Below are 27,541 nucleotides of genomic sequence, written 5' to 3'. Positions count from 1 at the left end.
ATGCACCACTTTTAGAAAGAGTTTCATTTTCAGCTTATAAAAAACAACATTTGATCAAGATTTTAATCTTTAAACAATTGAAATATAAAACTTTTACAATCTTTATTCATATATTTCTAAATTATTCAAAAACTTTAATAATATAAGTATATAAATATATGTCACAACTCTAATACTGTAATTTTCATAATTAAATAATGGAGCAAAAAAAAAAAAAAAAAAAAAAAAAAAAAAAAAAAAAAAAAAACTTTAGCATAAGAACCCATTTTTTTATTTTCTCAAAAAGCGTGAACTATGATGTGTATACATCATACACGAGATTTCCTAATTGTTGTGTACAAGTTATACCTCATCATCTTCATAAAAATATTGTTACTAGTTATGCAAGAAACATGAAAAAGTGACTCTCATACCACTATTATGTTATGTTATCCAAATCGCAATGGAAGCATGAATATAAAGTATTTACGTAACACCCTGTTTAGGATTCTTCTATGATTTAGTGTTATGACACGAGTTAATGTGTTCGACAAGGACGACGAACCCTATAATGGGGGTGAAGGTCGGTTGCACCTGATCTCACATCAGATTGGAACGAGAATGAAGTATTTCCTTATAAAGGGTGTTTATATCTTCTTTGTCACAACAACACGTTTTAAATCCATGAGGGCAGCAGATCCCATAAGAATTATGCAATTAAGCGTGCTCGGGTGAGAACAATCAAGGGATGGGTGACCCCTGGGAAGTTTTCACGCCGAGAGCCCAATGCGAACAATATTGTGATATGTGTCGGAGGGGGTGTTACAAATGGTATCAGAGCGAGGTGACTTCACTAGTTATTTTTGGGATTCAGGGAGTTCATTCGGGATCTTTTAGTTAGGTAAAGTAAATAGTAAGGAATGATTTCAAGGACGAAATCTAATTTAAGTGGGAGAGAGTTGTAACACCCAGTTCGGGATCATTTTGTGATTCAGAGCTAGGGAAAGAGTCGATGTGTTCAACAAGGACATCGAACCCTATAATGGGGGTGAAGCTCTGTTGCATCTGATCCCACATCGGCTTAGAAAGAGAACAGAGCATTTCCTTATAAGGGGTGTTGATACCTTCCTTGTCACAACAACGTGTTTTAAATCCGTGAGGGATGCAGATCCCATAAGAATTCTAAATTAAAGTGTGCTCGGGCGAAAAATTCCTAGGGATACCATTTGTAACATCCCCCTCTAGCACGTATCATAATATTGTTGGCTTTAGGCTCCAGACATAAAACTTCACAGGAGGTCACCTATCCCTGAATTGTTCTCGCCCAGGCACGCTTAACTGTAGAGTTCTTATGGGATTTGCTGCCCTCACGGCTTTAAAATGTGTTGTGACAGAGAACATATCCACAAACCTTTTAAGGAATGTTTATTTCTCCTTCCCAACCCATGTGGGATTAGATGTAGCTAACCTACCCTTAACTGAGTTCCCAACTCCTCATGACATGGTTTATGGGATTCAGGGAGTTCATTCAGGATCGTTTGGTTTAGTAAAGGAGATATTAAGGAATGATTTTGAGGACAAAATCTAATTTAAGTGGAGGAGAGTTGTAACACCCTTGTAACGTCCCAAAAAAAATATAATGACATAAAATCTTCGTTTTTAGATTAATAAATCGTTAATACATATCATCTCCACAAAACCGAGGTAACCAAGATGTAGCAAGACATCATTAAATCAGAGTAATTCACAGAATGCAGAAACATGTGGTGTGTGCCCTGCAACCATCCCGGGTTCTACCGTTTGAAAACCGAAGTCCCTGAAACCTAAACTAAAAACTGTAAAGCACAAAGCTTAGTGAGTTCCCCAAGATACCACATACCACACATACATAAATCACATATTGGGCCCCCGCCCTCAATCGGGCCTCTCCCGGTCTCGAGTCCCACTTGGCCTCGGGCCCCGCTCGGATTACAGATCTGTCATTCACCAGGCCCCGCCTGACATTCATCCCCACCTAATACACACATAATCATAGAACCATATAATCATATAAACATATAACCTACTAATACATGCAATAATCACAAAGACTATAGTATTCCATACAGTCATCAAGACCCGTCCGGCATCGGGCCTCGCCTAGTAATCATAAAACATATACTGATAACTAACATACGATATCCTCATTAGGCGTAGCCTAGCATCGAGCCTTGCCCGGTAAGCATATCATCATATAACACGTGCAATAGTCGAACATGCATCTAGCATCCTAACATAAAACCATGGGCCGACATTAATGCCTTTGACCCGCTAAACCCAATGAGGAGACTCACCTCGCACTGCTGAAACACACAGACGATCCTTGGCTGCTGGCTGATAGATTCCCCAAACTCAAACAAGCTAGAAATGAAGCACATAATCTAGATCCATAAGCTCATCCTTGATTCACAACCTTGCATCAAGCTCCATCTTCTTGGAAATGATCTGAAAACACCAAAATGCACATCATGAGATCAAAATTACAACCATGGAGGCTTAGAGATGATTCTAGGGTTTTGGGGACTTGGAGGCTGGTATAGGGACCAACCAAAGAGACTTAATGAGATTATATAGGGTAAAACTCCAAGAATTAGGGTTTTTACTCTTCCTTTATACACCCTGCGTACTCCTCGTACGCCTAACGTACGTGGTCTCACAAACCCAATCTGACCCTTGCAGTATGCTAAGCGTACTCAACATTAGGCACAGTGTAATGCCCTTCGCATGAGTATGCCCCACGTACTCCCTAGGTACGCCCCACGTACTAGGGTTTCCCCACAAACCCTAACATATTTCGAAGACCATAACTTCTTCGTTATAAATCTGATTCTGACGATCCTTATATCCATGAAAAGGTAACGAGAAGCTCCACACTTCCATCAACTAGTACATGCCTTAATAAATCCCAAACGAACATCCATTTTCCATTGACGCCCGAGCTGACAAATTACCAAAATACCCTTTGACTCCAAAGCACAAACCGAATACCCGAATCATCCAATTTACATTATACAACCCCAAATGAGTCCAAATTTCAATTCTTCAAGGGTCCCAAGCCAACTAATACCCAGTCCCTGATCACTACTCCAAAATGGGAAATGATTCGAAACAGGGTGTTACAACCCTATTCAGAATCATTCTGCGATTCAGAGCTAGGGCACGAGTCGATATGTTCGACAAGGATGTCGAACCCTATAATGGGGGGTGAAGGTCGGTTGCACCTAATCCCACATCGGATTGGAAGGAGAATGAAGCATTTCCTTATAAAGGGTGTTGATACCTTCCTTGTCACAACAACGCGTTTTAAATTTGTGATGGCAGCAGATGCCATAAGAACTCTACAGTTAAGCTTGTTAGGGCGAGAACAATCCAGGGATGGGTGACTCCCTGGGAAGTTTTAACGCCGAGAGCCCAAAACGGACAATATTGTTATACGTGTCGGAGGGGGATGTTACAATTTATACCATAATGTGAAAAGATCACATACATCTATCCATGATTTAATTTCAAGATGTTACATATTAATCCTTGAACTTTATTAGCTTCTAGTTAACTCATCATCTTACGATGAGTTAAGAGCATCTACAATGCAAGCTTTTTGAAAGTTTTTTACCATTTGAATAGGTCAATTAAAGAAAAATGACTTCCTAGAAAACGGGTTTTTAAGCAAAAGATTTTTATCCAACAATTCATTCTCAAAAGATGATAAAATTTATTAAAAATTTATATGCTCTAATAAATTAGTTGTTTATGTTGATCTTTTGTCATTTTAAGCTTAAACTGTATTGTGAGTGTAACTAGAGTCTGTCCAAGCATTTTAGAGGCCCAAGGCAAAAGACTAAAAAAAGGCCCTTAAACTTATATATATTAATGCTTAGACCATAGGGTATGTTGAGTAAACATAGTTTACTTTTTGAATGTCACTTCAGCTTTCCCTCACTCTCATTTTTGTCACCAAAAGGTAGGAAATTGTCATCTTTTATTATCTTTAATTCTTTTTATTTTTTTAAATATTGTCTACAAATATTATACTCTTTTGTAGGGAATTAAAAACCAGCATTTTAATCTACTTTTTATAATTATTTAATATATATATATATGGGTAAAGTGAACATACCCATACCTAAGGTTGTGTACCCGATCCTTAAAGATACGTCGTTTGGTTAAATGATTTAATTCCATTCTTAATTTTTCTAGATTATATCGATTCCTCCTCCCTTCTCTCTTCAGGAAAGTTGCATCGCACCTCTTCCGTCATTCTACACCTACAGAAGAACAAAACCAACATCTCTCATTCTCATATAGAACTACGATGGCCATCGAACCCTACACCTACGCTGATTTAGGGATTCAGACATCGCGCCACACCAATTCGTAGATTTGAACACCGATTTATCTACCACACATGAATTCATTAATGAAGACGACGATATGAACAACTGTCAACAACCCTAACTGCACCGATAATGCCTCACCTCCCAGGGCCGGCCCATGGGCTTGGGCAAGCTGGGCGACCGCCCCGGGCCCCCAAATGCCATAGAGCCCCCATTTTATATCTCTTATATTAATTGTATTGCATTAGCCCATTAGGTTTAAGATTTATTGGACTGATTATTATTGAAGCCCAATACTACAATACTCCCTCTCTTATCAACGCGTTGTCAACCAAAAAGAAAGTGGGAGGAAGACTGGAATCGGGAATGACCGGGCGTGCGAGAGTGTCGACTTCCAAGGCGCAATTAAACCTTCAACGATCGGCTATGGAAAATCGAAACGTTTTCTCCGGATTCTAAGGTAAGCAATGGTCTCAATAATCAGATACTTGTATTTCTTCTTCAGTTTGAATTGAATCGATCTCTTATTTCTTCCCCAATTCTCCCTTTTCTAATTTTCAATTTGGCGAATTGGCAATTTAGTACATCTGATTGCTTCTCCTTCTACCGATTTCTTCCCCAATTCTCCCCTTTCTACCGATTATTGCCTTCTATTTTCGATTTTCAAGTTTAATTTTTTTTTCTGCAATAGAACTACACCACAGGCGAAGACAAGATCACTTGAAGAAGCATTAATCCCACAAAATCGTTGTCTTTATTTGTATCTGTAAGTTCTCGGTTGTGAATCTTCTTCTTTATTTGTATCTGTAAGTTCTAATTTCTAGCATTCATATTTCTTATTTTTTTATGATTTTTTTTATGAATCTGATATTCATAAGTTTATTCTATGTAGAATCAATCCAGGAAAATGACCTCTGATTATGTGATTATGAATGCTTGTAAGTCACTAACTCTGATTTTATAACTGTAAGTAGCCTTCTTGGTTTTTTTGAGATAATTTGTTATTCATTTGCTTAATTTCAGTTGTTTAATGTTAATATTTTAATCTGATTTCTTTTTTTTTAAACTTCATAATTTTCTGTTGTAGCTGTGGGGCTTTTTCAATTGGCATTTGCTTAGAGGTTATTTAAAGGCTTACAGCATCAGTAATTTACCAATTACCATTAAGGCATCACTGGCAGTAGGTACAAAGAACAAGAACCCATCTTTTATTATTTGTTATCTGTTTGCTTGTTGTTTGCCTGATTGCCTCTTATCACTCTATTAAATATGCATCCTAGAAAGTATATATCTGGAAGTGAAAAACGAAAGAAAAAACAAAAAATTGAACAAGATAATGAAACTCAAAAAGGGTATATGCACAAGTTTTTAAAAAAAAAAATAGTTCTGCTAATGTACAAGTAAATCAACAAGATAATCTCACACATGAAACTGTTTTTAATGAGAAAGATAATGTCTTGAATGAAAATGTTTCTACAGAAAAATTTCAAATGAAAATGTTGATTTTGATGATGAAAATATTAATAATGAAGATGTTAATGTCAATAATGAAAATGTTAACATTTCAAATGAGAATGAGAATGAAAATGTCATGAATGATAACAATGAACAATTTATTCCACCTTTAGATATATATGATCCTAGTAATTTGGAAAATCTTGACAATAACTTAAGAGATATTTTGATTGAAAAAGTGGCAATAAGAGAATCAAATTTTGTATATCCTAAAGATAATCTATCTAAACATTTTTCTTATGCTTCTTATACTAGAAAGTTAAGTAATGGTGAGACGAGTGATCGAAAATGGTTAATTTACTCAAAAAAAAGTTGATAAAGTGTTTTTAGTTTTTGTTGTAAATTGTTTAAACCTAATAATTATGTTACTAAAATTTCTTTAGCGAATGATGGATTTAATGATTGGAAACATTTATTTGATAGACTTAAAGAACATGAAAATAGTTCCCAACATCTTTTTTGTATGGATTGATGGGATGAACTAATAGCAAGATTGGATAAGAATAAAACAATTGATAAAGATTTACAAAATAAAGTTTTAACTGAAAAATAACGTTGGAGGCAAGTTTTAAAAACAATAATTGCTGTCATTAAATATTTGGCAAAATATAATTTGGTTTTTCGAGGTTGTAACGAAAAACTTTTTCAAGAATCTAATGGTAATTTTTTGGGAGCAATTCAAATGATGGCAGAATTTGATGTTATAATGCAAGAGCATATTAGACACATAGAAAATCACCAAACTCATCTTCATTATTTAGGACACAAAATTCAAAATGAAATCATTTCTATTTTAGCTAATGATGTCAAAAATTCTATAATTAATATTATAAAAAAAATCAAAATATTTTTCTATTATCCTTGATTGCACCCCCGATGTTAGCCATCAAGAACAAATGACTCTTGTTATTTGATGTGTGAACATGTCTAATAATAAAATAAAAGTTGAAGAATTTTTTTTAGAATTTTTAAAGGTAGAAAATACATCGGGTTTAGGACTTTTTAAAGAATTATTAAATGCAATTAATTCTTATGGTCTTAATATTGATGATGTAAGAGGACAAGGTTATGATAATGGTTCTAACATGAAAGGAAAACACTAAGCTGTTCAAAAACAATTACTTGAAATTAATCCAAAAACATTGTTTATGCCATGTGCTTGTCATAGTCTTAACCTCACGGTTAGTGATATGGCTCATTCTTGTGCTAAAGCCATTTCTTTTTTTGGAGTTTTGCAACACATTTTTGTATTATTTTCAAGTTCAACCAAAAGATTGTCAATATTACTTGATAAAGTCCCTAACTTAACGGTAAAATCTTTATCTAATACATGTTGGGAGAGTAGAATAAAAAGTGTCAAAGCCATTAGGTTTCAAGTTCCTCATATAAGGGATGTCTTGATAGAATTAAGTTCATCATGTGATGATGCAAAGTCTAAAAGTGAAGCTGAAAGTTTAGTTAATGCTATTGAAAGTTATGATTTTTTACTTGGTATGGTAATTTGGTATGATATTTTATTTGCTATAAATAAAGTTAGTAGAAAAATGCAAACCAAAACTATGTGTATTGATGCCACAATTGATCTATTAAAAAGTATGATGACATTTTTTTAAAATTATAGAAATGAAGGTTATGCCATTAGTATCGATAACGCTAAGGCCATTGCATCGGATATGGAAGTTGAACCTATATTCCCAAAAAAACGCCAAATTACTAGAAAAATACAATTTGATGAAATTAATTGTGAAGATGAATTACTATCACCCAAAGAATCATTTAGGATTGAGTATTTTATATATATTGTTTAATGTGGCAATTGCGTCATTGGAGAGTAGATTTGAGCAATTAACAAACTTTGAAAATATTTTTGGATTTTTATATGATTCAAAAAAGTTAAAGTCATTGGATGATATTGAACTTAAAAAAAAGTTGTGTTATTTTTGTAAATAAGTTTACTCATAATAACTTATGTGATGTGGATTTAAATGATTTTTTTATGGAACTTTAAGTATTACAAAAAACTTTGCCAAATGTTGTTATGTCATCGGTTGAAATTTTAGAGTTTGTCAAAGGTAAAGATTGTTATCCAAATGTTTGTATTGCATATAGAATCTTATTAACCATACCTGTTACTGTAGCATCGGCAGAAAGAAATTTTTCAAAACTAAAATTATTAAAAAAAATTATTTGAGATCATCAATGTTACAAGAAAGATTAAATGGTTTGGCTATGTTATACATTGAAAAAGATTTGTTGGATAATATTAAACTTAATTCTATAATTGATGACTTTGCATCTAAAAAAGCTCGTAAATGTAAATTTTTTTAGTTTTTCTTTGATATATTTATGTATTAGGGTTTAGAGCATGTTTTGGCTTTTTTATTTTATTTTTTTATATTAATAGTTTATAGGTTGTTTGGCTTATGGGGCCTGTCCCGAAGTCTTTTCTTTCTATATATGGGGACCGAAGTCTTTTCTTTCTATATATGGGGAGTCCCCAGCCTTCAATTGTATTTTTTTTAATTAATAAAATTTCCGAAGGTGTTGCCCTCTTTTTTTTAAGAAAAAAAAAAGTATGAGGGCCCAATTTTGTTTTTGGTCCGGCCCCATTTTGTCTCTGTCACCTCTCATCCCTTACCAAAATTGTAATTTTATCTCACCAAAGTCATAATTTACTACCTCTCATCCTCTTGTATGTCCCAAATCTCAAATAGGAATTGATAATCACTAAATTGGAACTCTTGGCACATCAATCCTCCTTGACTTGGAAAAAGCTCGGGATTTAAGGTAATAATTGTTGTTCCTTTTTGTTCATTGAATCAAAGCATAAAAGCGTGGCGTATTTGGATGAAGTATCTTATCTTCTTTCTTCGCCTCTGAAAGCCATTCGTATAATTTCTTGTGAATCTCCTTTTGGGCTTTCTTCATTCGCATGTTTCGAGTTTCAACTACAGTCAACTCTTTAGTGCTATCTAGCCTGTTCTCATTCCTAATTTTATATGCCACATTGACGACCAGGGGTAGGGGTGTTTGTCCCTTAATGATATTGCTTGATTGAATCCATTCCTGATGCTATTGGTCCTGGTGTGCCGATTTCTTATAAATAACAGGTGATATATTGTTAGCTATTCATATTGCATGGAAAATAGCCAAAACTTGTGGTGGTTATGTGGGACTTTGGTAGTTTTGAAGTTGTACGGTTTGCAAAATTGTTTACACCAAGGGATGTTGATGGAAGTCCTCCTTTGGTTATAGGTCAATCTTTTAGCCTAATCAGACAACAAATTCCATACTTCAGAAATAAGTTTAAATGCACTAATATATTTGTTTTTATCAGCCAACTTTCTGTACTATTTCCTGATTGTCGAGTATCCAGGCTGGATGAAGTATGTCTTGAAAAGTTTCAACAGTGCAGTTCGTTAACTTAATTTTTATTTTAGAGCAGGACATAAGTTAGAAGCTACCACTGAAAAAGCTCATGATTTCACTTAATACCTGTTGTTCCCTTTTGTTTATTGAAATATGCAGTTTGTTGGTTTTTGAGAACTATTCCTTCCATGAATTTAATCGCAGTTTTAATAACACAAACTGGTTGAAAGTATCTTTGGTTTGTGAAAATGGCTTATGGTGAAGTTTAGATTTGTTTCTGTTTAATATGTTAAATATATTGTTCTTTAACATGATAATGATGATTACGTTGTTACAGTTGATGGATATCAATGAAAGCCCTGTGTATGTTCTTTTCAAACCATCTGATGGAGGCTCGGCTGCAACACAATGTAACTCTAGAGTCTGGACATTTTTACCCTTTAATGATGGTGATTATGTTTCTATGTTTTGTGAAACTTTTATCATTTTATGTAGTGGCTTCTCACTTGACAGGGATACATAGTGATATAAAGATGCTCAATAGTAGAATTTGTGTGCTTCATCACTATCCGATTGTTATTGAGATTCTTTGCTATAGAAATGGTGGGAATACTTGAAGAAATGGAAGAATTGTAGGAACTCTAGAAAAAGTTTGGGTTGTTGTATAGTGAATGGACCATGTATATGTTGATAGAAAATGCATAGAACAAAAGTTTTTTTTTTTTTTTTTTGGAGTAAGCTGAAATAGCAACCCACTTTTCATATTTATCCAAAATAGCAATGTAATTATTATTTTTAATCAAAATTAGCATTTGTTATTCTTCGGTTTTGTTCGCATTAGGTGGTGGATGAATTTATTTGAATTCTCTTTAATCCTACTCAAGACAATCATAATCTATATTATGTTGGTTAACCTTTAGTGTCTCATCAAACATCTGACATATATAATGGAATTCGTATATGTTTATTTTGTATAATGCACTTGAAACAGATTGTATCATTGTATGAACAACTATATTAGATGTACAAGTTGGTTGTGCAAGAATCAACTACAGAAAAATCGTATTGATAGCCTACAATAGCCCCAACATGGCAGGCATAAAACAAACATCATGCATGCAAACTTAAGAAAACATATTGGCGTTTCTAGTTTTTACTTTTAAAGTTAAAATCAACATTTCCTTCAAATAAAAATTTCTTCAGCCATATACGAGCAAAATAGAATTTTAAGAATACAACATCAGGAAACAAGTTCTAATATATTGTATTGACCCCAAGTAAGCAAGATCAAATTGACTTGAGTAGAAAGCGCAACATTTTTTGCTACGCCATGTATCTAATTAACCAAAGGGGTTAAAGGCTATTCATTAAATGATTATCCAAATCCACAAGATGGTGCAATATTGTGCTCACGTTATCCGAACATAAGACCTATAATCTAAGTATGTATAAGTTTGATTTCATACCTTCCAAGCATAAGTGGTAAGGAAAAAAAATAAAACCATAGACATTATTGATAGCTTTTTCCCCACAAATAATAGACTTCCAGAAACAATAAAACATGAGATCAATTACTTGGAAGTGCTCTGAAATTCAAAGACAGAAAACAAGGGATACAGTAGCAGGCAAGGTGAATTGCGATTTCTGTGAACTAAAATTTGCCACACTTTATCATTTTTTCGGGGAATCAAGGTTTCTGTGATTTTTTTTCCTTTAAAGGACCGATCAAACCCAATTTCTTGTGAGTTGCGATTTCTGAGAACTCCCTGAATTGAATTCCTTTGAAATCGGTTCTTGTTAATTCCAATTTCTTAATGATGATGATGGAATGAATCGAATCAACTTGTCGATGAGATCAGCATAAGGATGCTACGATAGTTTTTTTCTTTCTTTTTTTTAAATTCTATTTCTCTGAAATCGTTTTTCCTTTGACTTGCCATTTTTTTAAATCGTTATCTTTACTCTTTGAATTCGATTTCTTTGAAATCTTTTTGTGACATAAATTCGTATGATACGCAGCTGATCATGTTAGCAGGCGATCAAGGAGGACGAGAATTCGATGTTATCAGTGGTGTTTGTTTTAAATTTTAAAATGACTTCTACTTTTATCTTTTAGAAAAAGTTAAAAAGATGTTTGTTTAACTGAAAATGACTTTTGGAAATGACTTTTCCAATAGAGTAAATTGAGCCTTTTGAAAAGTCACGATTATGTGACTTTTCCCAAATTTTCAACAGTAAAAATATTAAATTACCAATATACTCTCATCTATCCTAATCAATTCTTCATTCACAGCATATGATTCTCTATTCTCTCCTAAAAGTTAACCCAAACACTTTAACTTTTGACTTTTTCCTTTTAAAAATTAATCCAAACACATTTTAAAAAACAATTTTTGTAAAAAGCTAGTCCTTTTACAAAAATGACTTTTGCCCCACAAAAGCTAAGCCAAACACCCTCTTAGTCGAGTGTAATTAGGAACCTTAGCAAACATTTATGGATATTATATTTTTTTTCCCAAAATGTCAACAAATATCAAAACTACGTAGTTTTATATATCGGGTACCTAAACTTATAAATCCTTAAGGGTATATTCACTTTTCCCTATATATATATATATATATATATATATATATATATATATATATATATATATATATATACACTAGTTGTGAGACCCGTGTATTACACGGGTTTATTAAAAATAAAAATTTAATATCAATATTTAACAATTAAATATTTTATAAAATAATAATTTTACATATCATAATGTAACCTTTTGAAACATTTATAAAAAAAAATCAAATCTTCTTTAGAGCATTTATGAGACTTTATTATCAAACTAATAGAATGATTCTCTTTCTTTATATGAAATTTTATTTTAAAAAATGAAAATTCTTAAAAAATAACAAGTGGAAAATAATAATTCTAAAACTCCCAAAAAATTACATGTGGCAAAACTCTTAAGAATTTGACAAGTGGCAAAAAAAACTTTCATTTATTAGAAATGATATATATATATATATATATATATATATATATATATATATATATATATATAATTTAATAAATATTAAAAATTTTGAAAAAAAAATAAATAAAATAAGTTGACCAATCACACGAGTAGAGAGACTGATGGATAACCTCTCCTCACCCTTTTCCTGCAACCTTTCTCTCACAGCCGTGTTATGGTATTCCAGGGTGCAAGAAATTTTCCCTCACTCATTTCTCTCTCCATACCTTTTGACATTAGAACCGAACTTAAACCACTTCCGATTAGTTAATTTTCAAAAAGCAATTGTTATAAACCATTTTTGGAAAAGAAAAAGAAGTTAACCAATCATATTATAGTAGCTCTTCTTTTAACTTCAAAACTAAACTTATAAATAAAGAAAACAGGCTATATCAACGGAAAAAAAAAATTTTAAGAAAGGATTTGAATACATATTTCTTATAGTCAATTGCAGACGCTTTACCAATTAAGGGTGAAGACGAATTCTCTTCTCTTTTAGCAACAATTTATATATACAACCTACATAAACTTTAATATACTCGATCTTGGGGCTCCCATTTGTTAAGGGGCCATAGTCGTCGCCCATCTTGCGCCATCCATTGGGTTGGCCCAATGTGTGACCCTAAAGGACCTTCTTAATTTTATAAATATTACTAACTTGTTGTGACTATGGATATATTTCCAATAGTTAACACGTTTTAAAAATTCATGAGTAGTCATGTTATTCAATACAAATGGGAAGAAGGCCTAACGTTTTGAATAAACCACCCCTCCATGATATCATCCCATACGATTATCAACAACCTTCCATCTACATTGATTAATCATATTCAAAATTTAGAAAATAACTAATTAAGTGTGCCCCTACAATCAAATGCAAATAATTGAAATCAATCCTTAATCCTGTAACCTAGATCAAGAACATGTATAGTCCATAACTAGACTTCATGATCAAATAAGAAAGATCTTACATGAATATCCGAGAGAAAAAAACTTGAGATTCGAATAAAAACCCACTAATAAATCAACCAGATCACATTAGTTTGATGAATGACGATGACCTAGAAACGGTTAGTAGTCGACATCAACGAAAGATATTTTTTTGATAATCTCTTTATCTATTGGTCCATGTGCTATATACAAATAGATAAATACAAACAAAACAATTTATCTAACAATTTTTTTTCTATTTTATAGTAGAATAATACATTTATGATGTGCGATTGGCTAGAAATGTATATGAGTTTGTGACTACAAATCAGTGAATCACGTTGATGTATTGATGATTGGTATCGGTAACGGCCAACTTTTTAAAGTATAATTCGTCGGAAACATATACGGAATTAAAAGTAGCTTAGGATTAGATTAGTTTGTCATTCAAAAAAAATAAGTAAATTAATTAATTAATTAATTAAAAGATACAAAGAAAATGGCAAAAATAATAATATGGTTGGCATTGTACTTAATTCTAAAATGGTTTCAATTTAAAAAATCATTTTACAAAGTTTTATAGGAGAATTTCATTTATATCTTTGTAAACTTTTATATTTAAGTCTATATCCTTATAAAACTTCAAATTACATGTATCTCATTTACCTCCTACCTTTTATTAGTGACTACCCGTCTACTACACTTTAGTCTCCCATCTCTTATTATCTTTTTGTTCTCTATCAAAATTTAAATTATTATTATATCTTCTAAATATTTTAATATTTTTTATACTTATGTTATTTGAAAATAAAAGAGTCCAACCTAACATCTTATCTCCCACCCCCAATACCATTTTGCTTTATTAGTTAGGATTATTCTTCATTTTGTTTTCTCTGTCTCCTCCTACACCAAACAAACATTATTGACGACGATCACATCACGACATTGTGCTATCCTGACCACCATTTTTTTCCAGAATCTCCTTCGCCTCCCACGCCCCTTCTACCATTTTCCTTTATTAGTTAAGATTACCCCTCACTTTGTTTTCCTTGTCTCCTCCTACACCAAAACAACCAGATGATAATTACATCACGACATTATGCCCAGGGGCGGAGCTTCAACGTTTGATTTGGGGGGCCGAAAATATAATATGTATGAAAATTGGTAAGCAGGGAGGCCACAGCAAAAATGTATATTTTTTGGCCTAAAATGTATAACATGAAACTATAAGGACTATTTATAATCAAAAAATCAAGGGGGGCCACAGCCCCCCTGCCCTTATAAAGCTCCGCCAATGGTCATGCCATCCTGACCATTATTTTTTTTTTTCCAGAATCTCCTTTGCCTCCCACCTCTAACCAGTGACTCCCCCTCCAATCCCCATCCACTAACTCTCATTTACACTTTCATTCTTCCACATCCTGGTCCTTCTTCATGAACACCCACACATCTCATCTTATTTGTGTCTATTGCCGGTAAATAAAACCAATCCCACCAAGGAAACAAACAATAGATCATTTAACTGGTCTACAACAATTTAAAATTTAAATACATTAATTAAATTAAACACTTAGATTTTGAGATTTATTCATGCTTAAAATACAATTACAAACATCAAACTAGTAACATGCAAAAGCAAACACATCCTTACTTTCTAGATTTCTTTATCGATCACTTAATTTCTTACAAAATCATCATAGTTTCTTCGGATCTTTCTACACTCGAAAATCAATGCAAAAAAAAAAAAAAAAAAAAAAAAAAAAAAACTTGAGATCTCAGTATCATTAAATTTGGTACAAAAATCGTAGTATCTAAAATCTAGATAACCTAGATGAAAATCTAATCTATTTCCAAAAATATTGAAATTAAAATAGATAATGAACTACGATTTGTGTTTTTGTGTGGGCTCGGAGGCAGGGGTGGTAACAGCCGAATCGGTGGAGGTTAATAGATCATATCGGTGACAGCTCAAAGAACCCTAAAATAAGGAGAAGAGAGACAAAGACATCTTAAGTTTTAGCAAAAAAAAATGAAATGAAATGAAAGTAAGGAAAAAAAGAAATTTATATTGTGAGTTCCTAAGTCGGAGAGAAATGATATATATATATATATATATATATATATATATATATATATATATATATATATATATGTAGAGAGAGAGAGAGATTTAGGTTCAAATGTTTTAACTATCTATTGTGTGTCTGTATGATTGATTCTGCACCAATCATTTCGTTATTTTAAGAAAATAATTAATGCTTATTAAATGCTGAAGATGTAATTAATACATATTATATCTTCAAGATGTAATATGCATTAATTACTTTCTTAAAATAACTAAAATGATTGGTCCAGAATCAGTCATACATGCACACAATAGATAGTGAAAACAAAATAACTTAACCCTATATATATATATATATATATATATATATATATATATATATATATATATATATATATATATATTATTTCTTTATTACCAAATCCTTTGAAATTGAAAGGAAAATTAAGAGAGAAAGTAATCCTTGCATTTCTTTCCACTTTCATCATTTAATGAAACTCGAGAACATAATTTACTTTTACTTTCTTCTCATTTTCATCTATTTTTTTTATTCCTTCGTTAAATTGAATTCGGGAACAAAGGGTAAATAGAGAGGTTGGGGTGGGGTGGATTTGATTGGGTTTTTTTTCATTTTATAATTAATATAATGTTAAATTAAATATTCAAAATATAAAAAATAAATTAAAATAGCATAATAATCCATTCAAATTTACGGGTGATCAAATTCACAAACAACCAAACTAAGTCAAAATCACTAAATTTTTTAGATTTCAATAAAAAAAATACAAACCACAAATAGTTTTCTCATATTATAACTTGAAAATCTCGTTAAATCGTGATTTTCAATATGTAAAAAGAATTAAAGAATTTAGAAACACAAATATCACATATGTATTTGCCGACCAAAGATATACATTTAAGGCGGAAAAGATTGTGACGATTATATTTAATGAAAGAATCTAAAAATAATAATAAGTAACATTATTTTAATGGACAATATGATTTTCTTAAAATAGAAGATGTTTTACGTGTTGGGAACATGCTGATTTATTAATAATGTGGCCAAAATGCAATGATAAATGGGGGAGGGGTATTTGGGTTCACTATTGTTTATTCCAATTATTTTATATGCAATACTTTATAAAATATAAAATAAAAAAATCATTAACAATAATCACAATAAATGATTATTGTTATATTTTAATTTCTTAACTAAACGTGGTTCAACAATAGTATAAGCAATATTCTTTTTCGTATAAAAAACTCTTTAAGATCACATTCAGAATTTTAACTATTAACCAATAACGAACATTTTTGTTATATTATGTTTTCAAAAATTTTTAAAGTATTTAATCACTAGCAAAACACTTTTAAGATGATGGGTTTAACCAAAAAGAAGTTGTTTGGTAATCTCTTAATTATTTAATATTGAATAGAGTGGCAGAATCATGAATAAAAAGAGGGTACAAACATAATCAAAATTCAAAATATTATTTACTAGTTGTAAAACCCGTATATTATACGGGTTAATTAAAACATAATGTTAAATAGGAGCGATTAAATGAAAAAAGAATTTGAATTTGAAATATGAAATAAGTGAAAATTATGAAAAAAAAACATGCAAAAAATAAATTAATTAAAATTATATGCTTAATTGTTAGACCCATGTACTAAACGAGTTTTTATAATAAAATGTTAAATAAAAAGGTTTAAAGTGTAAATTTATTTGAAATTGAAAATGAAATTTCAAATTTCAAATTTGAAATTAATAGTTATTATAGTATGTTTAATTTATGGAAACTAAATTAATGATATAATGAAAATGAATATGAATAATGAAGTAATTGACAAGTGGAAAATAAATATATTTCAAAATTTTGACAAAATGACATTTGGCCAATTAAATGAGAGAATAACAAGTGGCAATAACATTTTCATTTATTAGGGTAGATAAAAAGTTGCTTAATATCAAAGTTGGACATCCCATAAATTATCGCATCTACCCTAATAAATAAGAATGATTTTGCCACATGTCATTCTCTCATTCAATTTGCCACATGTCATTTTGTCATAATTTAGAGATATATTTATTTTCCACTTGTCATTTATTTCATTTTCCATTTCTAATATATTATTAATTAGTTTCCATAAATTAAACCTACCATAATGATATTAATTTCAAATTTTAAATTTTAAATTTCAAATTGAATTTCAAATAAATTTACAATTTAAACCTTTATGTTTAACATTTTGTTATAATTAACATGTTTAGTATACGGGTCTGATAACTAAACAATAATTTTAATTTATTTATTTTTTGCATGTTTTTTTTCTCATAATTTTTATTTATTTCAAATTTCAAATTCAAATAAATTTCTCATTTAATCGTTTCTATTTAACATTTTGTTTTATTCAACCCGTATAATATACGGGTTTCACAACTAGTATCATATTATTTTCCTTTTATTTCTTTAGCATAAATTATCGAAGATTTAATTGTTTTCCTTTTCGTTTCATATTATATACTTATTATTATTATTTTGAACAATACAAATCATATAAACTTGTGAAAATTAATACGACAATATTTCATATTCTGTAATTAATATTAAAATAATAAATTTATCACACAAATCAACCCAAACTCCATGACCATAGTTCAAATTAGATTAGATAAAATATTATATTTCATAGTTCTAATAAGCAATTAAAGCAATCCTCAAATGCTTTAAAAGAGACAGTAACCATATAGGTTGATATTAAATTTTCAATTTGAAAATGGAGTTGCTCAATCTTTTTTCAGTCCTCAAATTTTAATTTTTGGAACGCTCAATCTTTTTCAGTCCTCAAATTTTAATTTTTGGAACAACAAAATAAATTTGAGAAAGCAACAAGTTAAAACTTAATACTCGAGAGTGAATGCTAAGAAAGACATCGTACTTGATTATTGTAACATTCTTTTTTATGGGCCAAATAAGATTCTAGTTAAATAAATATTTATATCAATTAAGATAAATTACATAATAATTTCTAAGAATTTTTACAATATTTGTTAATAAATAATCATACGAGAATAAACAAGATGAACTTTAAGTAAAAAAATTATAGAAGAACGACCGGAGATGACAAGTAGACAAACTTGTAAGTTAAGTGTTGACATAGTAAATGATCATTTTGTGAGTGCAAGATGATTATGAGGTTTATATGAGAAATATAGAAATGTCAAAGAATTTAATGGAAATAATGTCAAATATTATAACTAAGAGAAATAAGGGGCTATTTTTGCTATGGATTGAAAATACGAGTGTATCTACCGGGGGTTCTCCCCGGTTGAAAGAGCAACACGAATTCGAAGAGGGAAAGAGCTCTCATGGGCGATTTTTTTACTTCTATAAAAATCTATAGTGAATTTGTGGAATAAAAACTAGGATTTGAAGCTAGGAACTCAACATCTAGCAAAAAAATAGTAAATGGCACAAAAAACATTCTTTTTACATAGAAATTCAATTCTGACATCGTGTTCTTTTTTGTGTCAATTTTGACACTGTGTTTTCCAATTTGTTACAATTCTGACCACTTGACCGGTTAATCAGGTTATATGATGACGTGTCAGTTTTGATGACGTGGCATGCTGACATGACATGATGACGTGTCAAAATTGATTTTTTTTTTCTCACAAAAACACTAAGTTTTCTTTTTTTTTCGATTTTGACACTAAATTTAATTTTTCTTTCAACTTTCACACTATGTTTTTTTTATTCCAAATCGAACATCATTGTTTCCAATTTTTATTGACAATTTTCTATTTGAAACAGTATAAATATTTTTTAATACATTTAAACCATATAAATATGTTTTTTTTTTCATTTAAAAACCATAGTTTTATACAAATACAATTTTTTTTTACACTCAAACCATATTTTTATATATAAATATGTATTAGTTATATAAAAATTGTATTTTATATTAAATATGCAACTTTAAAATGTGTTTGGAGGTTTGGAGGCGTGTAGACGATCAAAACTCGGATATCAAGTTTGTAACCCATCAAATTTTTACATCTTATAAGAAGCTTATGGTTAGTTTGATTCTCATGATATAACTAATGATTTGAATGTAAGAAAAAAAACACATTGTATTTAAATAAAAATGTGGTTTTTAAACGAAAAAAATATGTTTATACGGTTTAAAATGTAATAAAAAAAATATATTTATACGGTTTCAAATAGAAAATAGACAAAATTGAACAAGATTTGATAGATGATGTTCGATTGGAACAAAAAAAACATAGTATCAAAATTGAAATAAAAAATTAAACTTAGTGTCAAAATCGAAAAAAAATGAAAACTTAGTGTTTTTTGTGGAAAAAAAATCAATTTTGATACGTCAGCATATCATGTCAGCATGCCACGTCATCAAAACTGACACGTCATCATGCCACGTCAGCATGTAACCTGGTTAACCGGTCAAGTGGTCAGAATTGTAACAAATTGAAAAATACAGTGTCAAAATTGACACAAAAAAACACGGTGTCAAAATCGAATTTCTGTGTAAAAAAGAGTGTTTTTTTATGCCATTTACCTGCAAAAAAAATTATATAAACTCTTCATTCACTAATTTATAATTGGATCTAGAGTTTAAATTTGGTTTCAGATCCAAATTTAGAACTTTATAAGATGTATTTAGTTTGTTTTAGTGATGTATGTGTAAAATCTAGTATCTCTCTATTCTAATAAATAAATAAGTTTATTCTCCTATTGACAAGTGTCATTTTATTAGAACTCCTCATTAATATTATATGTCACCTATTATGCCACTTGTCAACCTATTAATTATCAATTTCAAATTTCAAATTTTAAATTTGTAACTCTAATTACATTAAATTAATAATTGATTCTCCATTTTAAATTTCAAATTTTAAATTTTTTCACTCTAATTTTATTAAATTAATAACATTAGATTAAAAAATAAAATAAAATTAGTGCAAATTATAAGTTGATATAACTTCATGTATTTATTTAAATCAACGATTATAATTTTAGATAACTAAAAAAATATCTCTTAAATAATAATTTATTTAAAATAATTGATTAATAATTTTGATTTTTTAAACTAGTAAAATTTATATGGGGAAATTACCAATGTTATGGATTATTACACAATTAGGAAAGTCTACAAATGTATTATAATATAGCATTTGATATTGAATTCATGTGGAACGCGTATGATTTAGTGCAGAAAGTTCGATTACCAATTAACCTAAAATAATAATTAAATTTGGAAAAATCTATTTTACTCTAAAGAACAAGAAATAATCTAAAATTAAATAAAGTTGAAAAAAAGAATATTAAATGTGCTTTCACATAGATTCAATTACCCCCTTTAGTTATTGTTGATTTCTATAAAGTGAAATGGATATTACTTATTATCTACCGATCCCTAGTATGGTTAAGTCTTTTGGTTCGATTCTTACTCTAATGATGATAAGGACATTAACTCAATGGTCATGATATTAATTAACTCTACTATCAGTATTTAAGTTCGAATCATGCAAGATTAAATATATTGATCTCAATGGTCAAGATCAAATACATGACTAAAATTGTTAGAGCCTCATGTAATCAAGTCATTTCAAGGTGAGTAATCTTTTATATCCTCCGTAAAGGGTATGTTATACTAGCATGTTATGTGATATAACTAAATTATATGAAATGTATGAGTAGTAATGGAGTCTAGTTAATAGTTATAGTTGAATATACCTATTATTACTATACACAAATGGTTATAGCTGAATATAAATAGCATATTGTATAAGCTGAAATATGAGATTTTATATAGTCAAATGGTTATAACAAAATATAACTATTATTATTGTACACCAAAGGTTATTGTTGAATATAACTATCGTAGTAAACTAATTGAAAGTTGAGATCGTACATAGTCTAATAGATATATCCAAATAAAACAGATAAAGCTAAAAACCTCATGTTCAAACTAGAAAGCTAAATGGGATATGACTACTTGTTATGTATTATTGATGTTTACCATTATTAGTTGTACCATTACTTTGTATTGAAATGTTTACTCACTAAACCTGCAAAACTTACCTTTTTTTTGTTTGAAATGTCTTACAAGACCAAGTAACACTAATATGGATAAGGGTGCAACTGCGTAAGGGAGGAGGGAGTCATTCTCTCCCAACCCACTGAACCCATTGACACATCATTTTTCTCTTTTATTTTTTCTCCATCTTTCCCAACACACAACACACACAGAAACCCTATCTTTTGAACCCACTCAACCCACTCAATTAAAAGAAAATACAAAACAATCAAAGGTAAAATCTTAATTAGCAATAGAGTTATCGACGGTACCACTCCCAATTCAACGAATGGGTTGATTGGTTTCACTAACCCACTTCATCATCTCTCTCTACTTTCTCTTTTTTATTTTCTCTTGTACCATGTGTTTTAAAACTTATACCTTAGTTGTTTTGTATTTTTTTAATTGAGTGGGTTGAATGGGTTCAAAAAGATAGAATTCCGTGTGTTGTGGGTTGGGAAAGATGAAGAAAAAGAAGAGACAAAAATTGATGTAGCAGTGGGTTCGGTGGGTTGGAAGGGAACGACTCCCTCCTCCCTAATAGAACATTTGATATCTACCTGGCACGATCCGTAGATTTATTGTATTACATATTTTGATAACTACTTGTATCATGTGGTTTAATATTAAAGTATACCTAATTTTTTGTGATATAAAAGTGAAAAAATAGTGTGTACTTTATGTTAACTTGTCGGGTGTTACAACATATGCCAAGTATGCTTGAAATCCTTCTTCAAACACTTCCGACCTTTCTTCAGATTAATTACTGCATTTGGTAATCACTTTCAATCTCAATAAATGAGGATTTTCCCCCTTCTAGTGCATTTACCTTAACCATCTTCTTTCCATAAAGGATTTCGACTTTGTATTTTGACAATCCATCCATGACAATAATAACAAAAATTCTCTAAACTGCATTAGAACAAGGTTGAATTTGTGTGACATCCCCATTTTTACGGCCCAAAAAGACATTTTCTTTATGTTTATTTTAAAACAAAGTATTCTTTATATTGCGTAATTTGTTACATAAAAAGTATTTTTGAATACATGTTTTTCATTGATTATTAAAAACTTAGGATGTTATAACTGATATAAGAAACATAAGCATAAATATAGTCATTACAAGCCTTACAATATCTTATTATACTATTGGCCTACATTTCATTGAATCTCTCATCAGGTCTAGACCTAACTATCCATGTGCTTTTCTACTGTTATCTATGATACAAAGAAACTGAGTGGGTCAGATTTGGGATCCTGATGAACATATAGGGTTTTCAACGCACAATAATATAATTAACTTGTTTTAATTATATATTTCACGTCTAACAAATAATCTGATTACCATTCTCGTTATTCTCACTCCCTGATTCTAAACTGATGATGTCAAGGGATTTATCATAAAGGATCTCTAAGTGAACAATGATGCCTTGGGATTCCTTAGCAATACGTACTAATAAGACAACCATGGGCCGACAGAGTACCTACATAAATAGTTCATTCAAACCTAGAGGTCGTAGTTTTATCTGTATGTGGTTTTTTAACATCTACATGTCGAAGACCTGCCCATGTACAGTTCTGTAACACCTATAAGTCGTAGACCTGTTTGCATACAATTCATTAATGCATATAGTTCGTAGACATGTCCGCATGCAATTTATTAACATCTATAGGTTGTAAACCTTCCCATGTATGATTGATTAGCACTTATAGGTTGTAAACCAGCCCACGTATGACTTATAAACACCTATAGGTTGTAAGTTTGTACATGTTTCACCAGACTTGTCTAGAATAGTTTAGGGTCATCCTCTAAAACCTACTACATGACTAATCCTTATTAGTATAGTAATACCATGTTGGCTACCATCTTTCATCATATTTTACTATCTATAACCCTTCACTACCTAATATACTTTAGGTATAATAAGATAAATAGTTCAATACTTTATCTAAATACAATATAACCAAGTAAGCCATAGTGAGCACAAATATTACAAATACAGACAATAGACACACATAGCATCTAAGTAGTTAAATACTTTATATCTATGTATTAGATGAAACTAAATATGCACTCACATGTTAAAGTAGATGACTCAAAATTTAGGCAGCGCTTCACCTAACACTTTAGCTTTTCCCCTGATATGACCTAGGTACTAACATCACTAAGTCTTAGACATATATTCTTGTTACTAATGATAGTTTAGATTCCTCAATAATCTCAATGTCTACTGATATATAGTTGATAAGGAGCAACCAGGTAAGATCATATCGAAGGTATGGTCTATTTGGTATACAAAGTCTACTTTTTGGAAATCCCATTTTAAACACCTCACTAAATCTAGCCTAGACATTACCCTGTAAGTAAATCAATTAGTATTATGACACGTAATCACTAATAAATTGTATTTATAGATTCATAATAACGACTATGAATATAAAAGTTACACTTGAATTAACATAAGTGCATCTTAACTTATGGAGATTTTCAAATGAAAAGTCAGAAATTATACTGGCAGAAGTCCGATTCGAGAGCTTCTAATTGTCGGGTGTAGATACTCAGAGCTTCTCTATGCAAAGAAACTCTGAAACATCAAATAAAGATCTTAAAATAGGGGATAATATGTTGAGAGAAAATCCAGAAAGTGTGAGGAGAAGAATGAGGGGATGAAGGGATTTTTATAGCCTGAATTTCATCCAGGCGCATCGTGCCTTTAGAGTTGTACGTAACGCCCTCCATCCACGTCGTTCCTCTTGTTTTGTGACATGTGTCGAACAACTGATGGACCACGCCCCCACCTTCTAGAAGTGTTTGTGCATCGCGCCCATTGCCACACACGTACAAATTTTTTCAGATTTTCAAAAAATTCATATCAATGACAACTAGGAAAAATTCCATCACTGATCACCATTAGGAAATATTAGGAAAAGATTAAATGTAATAGCTTAGGCATGTATTGTTTGATTTATACCATAATATAATCAAATATAATGTGACATTTAGAATTAAATCGACTGATAGACTAAAAAGTTAGTGTCCAAAAAGTTTTACTGCCATTTAAAATGGTTTAAATATTTAGATGTTACCCGTCGACATGATCTCAAGGATATAAAATTCGTAAAAATCCGACTTCGATTGGAGGAGTTATGGATTTAGTTAAAAGTAATAATCAACCGCATAGTAGAAGTTAATTACGTCAAAATGTCATCAAGAGATTTGTTAAGGTTTTGCTAGTGTCGTAAAAAGGAGAGTTGTAGTACTCCTTGATATAAAAACTTTAAGATAAATCTGCATGAGAGAGATGAGTTTTGTAAAATCATTTAATCTTGCCCCCGTTTAGCTTAAAAATAAAAATCAAAAGTATAATAGTAGTTTTTATAAATGCATATAACTTTAGGATAATATATAGATACCATAGCTAGATGATATTATGCCTAAGAGTTATGATGGCTAATAGTCTAGGAAATCATTTTATAACTAGATGTTACGTTGGCCAAATTCCTAGGATAACTTATTACCTAGAGGCTATGTTGATCAACTATTAGGATACGCACTGTACTTAGTTGTTACTAGGTCGAATATCCTGTTTTCAAAATAAACATAATTATAAGGTATATATATGTTAAAAGATTATATTTATACAAAGATAATTATGAGATAAATAAATAATAATTATCATATATAATAAAGCTATATAGTGATAATTATGAATAGTCTTTATAAAATAAAAGATTTAAAGATAAGATAAAATGCCCAAGGTTAAAGTATTAGTGAGCTTAAATTATTCATCATTTAGCCTTGATTAAATTCGGCTACCGCAACCTATAATCGTTAACCTTAAAGAGAACTGGAAAGATATGTATAGATCTATATGGGATTTGACATCCCGACCTACGATTGCTAGCTACAATCTTGGCATGATACCTTTCTTTAATCAGTTAGTATTACAACATTCGATGGAGCGTCGTGCGGGGTTATTATAAGTCTACAGTGTCAAATATAGGGCCTCATGGTAATGCAATTAACAACCTTAAGGTTAGTGACTACCAAGAAGGACGCCTTCAAGTAGTTAAAATGTTAAGATATCCCAAGATAAGATAGATCTATGATACATAAACACACCCTAAAATACTTAGGAGGTCATGATTCTCAAATAATAAAATAAATTGTTTTAAAATAGATTTTCCAAAAAGAAAAGGATTTTTAAATCCAAAAGATCATATAAAGCTGAAAAATAATAAAAAAAAAACTATGAACTCACTAACAATTTGTTGACGTATTCAAAATACATGTATTCTTAGGGAGATGAGTGTAGAGAACGGACCGTCTGAAGAGTGAGTCATCGCGGAAGAATGTCGGAAGTTGTTTATGTTTTTTTCTATGTTTAATTTTGTTTAAGATATATGTTTGGCCTACTAAAACAATGTATCCCCACTTTAAAATAAATAAAAGTATCGTTTGTAATATACTTGTGTGTAATGTTCAATACATCTGATTGCCGAGATCCAATTAATGCTACGTCGCATTGTCTGGCATTTCCACCACCGGCTGGGTAGGGTGTGACAAATTGATATCAAAGCCTTAAGTTATAGCGAACTAGTAATTACTTAGGAACTATGACTATAACTAGGACGTATACTCTAAACTAGTTAAACCTCATAAAGAGTTAAATTACTAATTAACATACAGATAGACTACTGAAGGGAAAGGTGTCTAGTTTGAATTGTCGCTTGGGTTGTTGGATTTCAAAACAGCTTTACGCCAAAATGGTCCTACCCCCGACACTTCTCATCTGATTGACCTTTACTTGATAGTCTTGAAGTATAAAACATATGATTAATAAAATACACTAAACCAGACATAACATAATATAGATTTATATACGAACTCATAAAAATCAAGATAGTTACCCAAAAACAATATGCATTAAATTGTAAACTCAATGTTTTAGAACAAAAAACCAACCTATGGTTAATATAGTATCGCGGTCGTACCAAAACTAGACCTAGAATGCGCACTAAGTTTTATTATGGTCCGACCGATGAACGCTTGTACCTAGATACGGTAGTTGGCAAGCTAAGAACTTGAGGATTTATGGACTGGCTTCATAGTTCGACTAGCTAGGATCCTTAGATAGAATTAGGGACAAGCTCACTACATGAGGATTCTACCCATAGCTTAAGGATAGTGGTCTAGAGGCGCTATCACGTACCACCTTAGAGAAAACCAAAGTACATCCAATACTATCTACAATATATATACTTATAATTGAAGATTATTCGTATTATCAATTTTTTTTCTATCTCTCATAAACATCTAACGTGTTTTGTGTTTTATGCACGACGGTACAAGCAGCGTGATCATCAGGAGCTCATTGATGGAGGATATTTGGGAGTGGGTATCTCATCCTTCTCAAGAGAGTGATCAGGTGGTGCCAAACTCTCCTTTGATGGAAGAGGCAAAGTAGGATCCCTAGATACCTAGACCACCTACACCTGCATATGTAGAAGAGACATTTGAGGATGAGGACCCATTTGAGGATGAGGAGCCATTTGAGGATGATGAGCTAGATGGAGTGGGGGGAGAAGCACAATGCAGAGACAGGCAGAGATCCAGCCGATAGCTTGCCATACCCAGACTCATCATCCCATGATGATGTGAGCGATTATCCTGAGGCTCAGGAGGAGGACACTTATAATTCAGATCCTTCAATAGATATTCTAGCCTCACCTTTATACTAGCCTTCTGAGACGCGTACATCAAAACCTTGAGTGATTTACACCCCACGGAAATCCATTCCCATACCATCACAGAAGCGAGAGGCATCATACCCACCTTCACCAAGAGTCTCTAAGAAGCAGTGCCCTACACACAAATGGACCCCTCAGGTAGATGAGTCGATCAAGGAGGATAGCATTAGATTGTACATGGTTAAAGATTCCTCGAAAGCACCATTAAGAGATCCTATTCCATAGGACCTTACTAACAGGGTGATTTCTGTACTGGTTCCACAAGTGGCACGACAAAGTGATAGGATATACCATGCAAAAGTGGCTCATGACTTGATGAGAGAGGAGATTAGGTTGTTGAAGGATAGAGTGTAGGAGATAGATCGGGTTCGGGAGTTCGATGAGATGAGGATCCTTCACGTTTGTGAGCATCTAGAGGAGACCCATTCTCAGGTGGATCCATAGCA

At 31.2% G+C, this 27,541-nt stretch overlaps 1 long non-coding RNA gene across 2 annotated transcripts; it reads left to right on the top strand.

Moving 5' to 3' along the window:
- Window positions 1–8,472: 8,472 nt before the first annotated feature.
- On the top strand, window positions 8,473–10,054 carry LOC145064816 (uncharacterized). 2 transcript variants are annotated; one of them, XR_013688098.1, is made up of 3 exons: window positions 8,473–8,654; window positions 8,886–8,977; window positions 9,574–10,054. It is a non-coding gene; the product is annotated as an uncharacterized LOC145064816 (long non-coding RNA). The 2 variants fall into 2 exon arrangements; XR_013688097.1 differs by having other exon boundaries at window positions 8,473–8,977.
- The last annotated feature ends 17,487 nt before the right edge of the window (window positions 10,055–27,541 follow it).

Source organism: Lactuca serriola, chromosome 7, assembly GCF_051521515.1.
Source record: "Lactuca serriola cultivar US96UC23 chromosome 7, Lser_US96UC23_V15, whole genome shotgun sequence".
In the NCBI taxonomy this organism is placed as follows: Eukaryota; Viridiplantae; Streptophyta; class Magnoliopsida; order Asterales; family Asteraceae; genus Lactuca; species Lactuca serriola.
Note: the sequence above shows the minus strand (reverse complement) of the source record. Positions and strands in the feature narration are given on the sequence as shown.